We start from the raw sequence: 6000 nt of genomic DNA, 5'->3' as shown, positions 1-6000 counted from the left end.
ATAAAATATGCTGCAGGGACATAATGTACTTATGTGATGAAAATCTGCAGGAAATTCAAAATAACAATATAAGAAATATAGCCAATATTTTATAATAACAAAAATGGAATATATAACCTTTAAAAATTGTGAATCACTATATTGTACGGCTATAACTTATATAATATTGTACATCAGCTATAATTCAATTAAAAAAGTAAAAAAAATTTTTTAAAGCAAGATATGAGAGAGGTCCATGGATCAGTTGGAACAATCAGTTTAGTTCTAGGAAGTGGGGTTTCTGGCAGTCAGTCCCCATCTCTGACTCACCAGGTGTCTGGAAGCCCGAGAAGAAACCACTCAGGGCAGGCACACTGCCCTGCCACGCCATTTACCTATCTGGTGGGAGCAAAGTGCCCCAGACTTTATCTCTTGAGACCTTTCATTTTTCTTCTTAGTTTTGCCTCTAACTTCTCCCTGATCCTATTGTTTTCAATTGGAACCTTTCCAAGGGAAACAGAGGCTCAGGTTTTCAGTTTCTGAGACTCCCAATATATTAAACAATTTTTAAAAAGTCTAAGCAGGGTTATAAAATGTTTAAATTGCTAAATAAATACTTTAAATATCCAGATTTAATGAAGTACATCTTTTAACACAAAAGTACAAGACAATGTAGTTATATTAATTACAAGATAATGAAAAATATTCAGTTCATTGTGTATGACCATCACTGTCCTGGTCTGTTAAAGGGACACAAACTGAAAGTTATTGAGAGACATCTTCTTTCAATCCTGTGTGTGTATCTTTATACCTGCTTCTGTACCCTCAGAGGTGATGTTTTAACTTAAATTTGGAGACATTTGTGAATGTAGAATATATGCCAGAAGACTCCCTTGGCCCTGTAAAGACTCTTGTAGCAGATGCAGGCATAACCCACCCGTATCCCCTCAGGGCTGTGCAACAGCCAGCTTTGCCTTGAGGGTACCTCTGGTCCTCCCAACAGAAACTGCAGCCCCAAATACCAGAGAACCAACCTCTTCCAGCCAGCAGTCCTCAGCCAGCTTCCTCACCCATCGGGCAGGAAACTCTGCAGTTTATTCCCATTGGCTCTCAGAGTTGCCTGGTGGGGTCCAACCCCCACCACTCACAGAGCCACCTGCTTGACCACACACCTTCCATCCCCAGTCTCTCTTCTTTGCTCCCCCATCTAGGCTCCTTGGCTCTCTGCCTCAAATCCTTGTCTTGGGGTCTGCTTCTGGGGAAATCCACACTAAGACAACACTGTTTTGAGTTCCTGTTTTTGGCTTATGTGTTTGTTAAAGGTATACCATATGAAAATACTTACTTCCCACATACTGGGCTACTCAAAGAGAAGGTATCAGAGCTTCCAAATTATAGGAGCAAAACAAACCAAGACTACCTGTTACATCAAGTCAAAAACCTTTAAAACATTCCCATTTTCTATTTCATCATATAGATTAAAGGACTATATTTATTTTATCAAAGTCACACAATTCATTTTTATCTATGGACTTAGGTGTACTGGACTTGATACTTAAATAGCAGAGTAATAGCTGTAGAATATATTGGAAGAATTTTATATTGAAAGATAGAATGGATTACATTTTATATATATTTTATTTTATATTGGAGGATGGAAGAATTTCACATTATGTCCAGGATACGTGAAAGAAGATGAAGAGATGTTTAGGGCTTTCCAGGGTTCCGAGCATCAGCATTTGACATGAGTGGCAAGCAACAACTAGACATGGGGGCTCAAGTCAGGCTCAGAATATTTTGCTTGGCATGAAGGAAGCAGACACCAACAACAAGGTGTCCTAAATGATGTATGAGTTGTGACACGTGGGTTCAGGACCCTTGTCTTGTGGTGGGACCAGAGCAGTAATTTTGCTGCACTCAGGCCCAGGAAACCTGGAATTGGCAGCAGCATCACATTTGAGCCTTTGCCACGAATGACCCCTCCTTCCTTCCCTTCCTTCCTCATGCACCTTCTGCTCTAGCTCCATGGACTGCTCCTTGTTTCCCCAGGCATGCCTTGCTTTCCTGCCTCAGTATGTTTGCTCATGTCTTCCTACTTCCTGAACGCCTGTCTGCCCCTCCCCTCCCCACTCCCCACTCAGCTCACACATCTCTTTTCATCGAAGCCACCTTGGATATCACATCTGCCATCAATCCTTCCAGGTCCCTCCAGCTCTGAGTAATTTATCCCTCCTCTGATCTCCTAGAGTCCATTTCTTCTTCCTGCTGTAACTGCAATTGACCCTTAAACAACACGGTTTTGAACTTCACAGGTCCACTTGACATGCGATTTTTTTCCCCAATAAATAGGTGCTACATGATCTGGTTGGTTGAATCTGCAGATGCAGAACCATGGACACAGAACCATGCCCACTGTAAAGCAATTTGCAAACTTCTGACTGCTGGTGGTTGGGGCCCCTAACCGCAGCGTTGTTCAAGGGTCAAGTGCATTCTTTATCTTATAATTATGTGTACAGGTACCTTGCCTCCCCTACTTGTGTGAGCTCAGTGAGCGGTCACCAATGAGGACTGCATGAATAAGGGAATGCAAGAATTTTGAAAGTCAGTGGATGGAACTGGAGTGTTTTGGGTTTTAGATTTTTCATCTCTCTTAATCTTGATTGTTTCTAGGGGGCTAGGATGTGTGGAGAAGTAAACAAGAATTCCAGGTAGAGGAAAAACACGAGTATACGCACACACCCAACCCGTGTGTGTGTGTGTGTGTGTGTGTGTGTGTGTGTGTGATATGTAGGTAGGTAGGTAGGTAGATAGATAGATAGATAAAAAGAAGATCTCCAGGAAATTCAGAATTAGCTGGTTTCCTCTGGAGAGAGAAACTGAATAGTTGGAGCACAGGGAGAGATACCTACTTTTTACTGCCTACTCTCTTATAGTTTTTACTTTTGTGCTAAGTACCTGTGTTACTTACTTTAACACTTTTTAAATTAAAAGACATATAAAAAAGAAATCCAGAGGGGAGGGTATAGCTCAGTGGTAGAGTGCATGCTTAGCATACACAAAGTCCTGGGTTCAAACCCCAGTACCTCCATTAAAAACAAACAATCAAACAAACAAATAAATAAACCTACTTACCTCCCTCCCCCACCCCCCAAAAAACCCCCACAAAAACAAACAAAAGAAAAAAGAAAAAGTTTAAAAAAAAGAAGAAGAAATCCAGTAATTTTTTTGTCTGCTTACAAAGCATGTGTAATTCTGAAGTTTGGCCACTGTGCAGTCAGTAGAATATACTTCCGTTGGGAAAACTCATGAGTTGTGCTTGTAGCAAGGCTGCTTCTAATTGCTGGGAGAGAATTCCACATGGGGATCTTTTGTGTGTCTGCACATCTTCTGAGTAAAGGCACTGACATGTTTGCGCCAAACTATCCTTTTTTTTTTTTTTTACTATACAAAATTAATTTATTTTGCTGTACTCTTTGACAGGTTGCAGTTAATACTTTATTGCCTAAAGTTTTAAGTAGAGTAATTGAAGGACTCCAGGACCTTGATGATGATGTCAGAGCTGTTGCTGCGGCATCATTAGTACCTGTGGTAGAAAATTCTGTGTATATTCAGACACAAAAAAGAAATCAAATATTTTTGTATTTTCTTCCTTTAGAGCTTGCTTACACTTGAGGTATAGAGTATTACAGAAAACACTGAATACTTTTTTCTCCATTTCCTATTTTTCTTATTACAGACAGCCCTCTGCTGCATGGGATCTCGATCATATATTGTGCTTGGGAGGAGTGAATTGTGTCTATTTCTCTTTCCCTGTCATGTGCAGAACAGGTAAGGAGCTTCCTTGAGAAGAAAGCAACCATTCCTTCTTTATTTTATTCCTGGTTTCAAACTATCTTTAGAAGGATGTTTGTATAGCAAACAGCCTTGAGATAGAGCTGGTTTCTCCCTATGGAGCAGAGGGCAGATCTATTTTCTGTCTAGGATAATAAAGATAATGTCTCTCTCAGGGGTGAAGGTTGAGCAGGCTGGCTCTCAGCCTCTTAGAAGTCCAGGGTTACCTACACTCAAGAGTTTCTGAGCTATGATGCAAACCCAGCGAGTGTGCAGAATCCACCTGGGCTGCTCCACAGTGCCCCCATGGGACCTGGGGACAAGGGGAGCCGACACAAACAGGGAGTTCACACTGACAGCCATGCAGTGAGTAATGAAGTCCTCTGTCTCTGACCCAGGAGTCCCTGGTCTTCTGTTAGCATCTATGAAACTGACAAGGTAACTTATGAGCTCACAACTATGATCAAATGTCATACCCGTTGTAGTTCTTGACATTAATGATACAGATTTTGATAGTTGAAGATACTCATCTTAATCAAAGTTTAATATTTAGGTGAACAGTTTCATAGAGGAATTCTATTACTTCAATGTCTGTATTCCAGGAATGTAGTAGATAAACAGAAGACATGGAAGAGATCCATGAGCCATTTCACCTGTTCCCTGCTAAGACAAGAAATTGAAAGAACACTGGGAGTCAAATTGTGCCCTTGGTTATTTGACAGATGTTAAATGGTCATTATGTTATAAGTTTCCAGTAAAAACACCGGGGAAATAAAATGACACTTTCTCCAGGATATTCAAAATACTTACATGATATTTCATCCACTCTAGCAAGTAGGTGTTCCTATCAACACTTATGGGGAGGATGAAAACAGCTGACAGATTTCTTTCTAGGAGGATGAGAGAGATCTTTTAATACATGAAAGTAAGTATCTGCTTTTCATTTTTAGATATCAAAATAGAAAACATCGAAAATGTTTTTTTTTAGTCACCAGCCTATGATTTTTTTTTTTTTTGCTGTTGTTATAGCAGCCAGAACTGACTAATAAAACTCTCCATCTCTGACACAACAAGAGATATCTGAAGCTCAAGACCACACAAACCTGATGGCAATGGTACCCAGGGCGGCGAGGATAAGTTAGAGATGCTGGCAGAACTGGAGAGAGCACATTCATGAGAGCAGGTCTCAGATTATGTGACTGTAAAATTGGAGATCCTAATGGAATAAACCACTTATAAACTGTAAAGGATTTTATTCAGGGTATAAAATTAATATGCGTAAGTCTACATTCATATAACAGGCAACAACCAAATAGAACCTATAATGGAAGAAAGGATCTCATTTATGCTAGCAACAAGAAAAGGTAAATTACCTAGGAATAAACTTCTTAAGAAATGGGCAAGGGAGGTGGGTATAGCTCAGTGGTAGAGTGCATACTTAGTATGCACGAGGTCCTGGGTTCAATCCCCAGTACCTCCATTAACAAAATAAATAAATAAAAATAAAAATAAATAAAATATTAAGAAAGAAAGGAAATATGCAAGATTTATATAAGGAGATGCTATATACAGGGGTTGGAAGCTTAAAAATAACATCGGGTTTTCTAGTTAAATGCACTCACTTGAGATCAGGTCTGTAGAAGAGAGGAAAACATCCTGCTGTGGCTCCTGGACCTCCCACTGGAGAGAAGGTTGTGGTTTCTTTTCAGTAACTTCCCATCTTTAATCTCAAGCTTCCTGGATGTCAAGAAGCAGCAGTGGTTGTGGCAGCTTCCTGATCCAACTCTGGGATCCCAGGATCACAGGATAAGGTGTCCATTCTCCACATTCAGGCCATGGCTCCAGTAGCCTCAAAATTAGCGGCTCCATGGTAGACTAGTTTGGCAGTGTTGTTCACTCCAAGATATCTAGCCTAGAAGTGCTTCTCCCAGCCTCCCAGTTATTTGATAAGCCTTTTAGAAATCTGAGTTGGAATAGAGGCCACTGGTATTCAGGAAAGAGGTTGCAGCTGGAGGCATGGATTTGCTAGTTATCAGCACAGAGAAGATATTTGAGGCTGTGAGACTTACAGAAGAGAAGGGGACCAAGGACTGAGCCCTCGTTCTTAACTCCAGTTAGTAACAGGTTGAGGTTAGAGGCAAAAAATGCATAAGAGCTTAGGAAGGACTGGCCAGTGAGATGGTAGGGCGA

This window comes from Vicugna pacos, chromosome 17 (assembly GCF_048564905.1).
Source record: "Vicugna pacos chromosome 17, VicPac4, whole genome shotgun sequence".
In the NCBI taxonomy this organism is placed as follows: Eukaryota; Metazoa; Chordata; class Mammalia; order Artiodactyla; family Camelidae; genus Vicugna; species Vicugna pacos.
The sequence above is the reverse complement of the archived record's forward strand: the minus strand, read 5'-3'. Positions refer to the sequence as shown.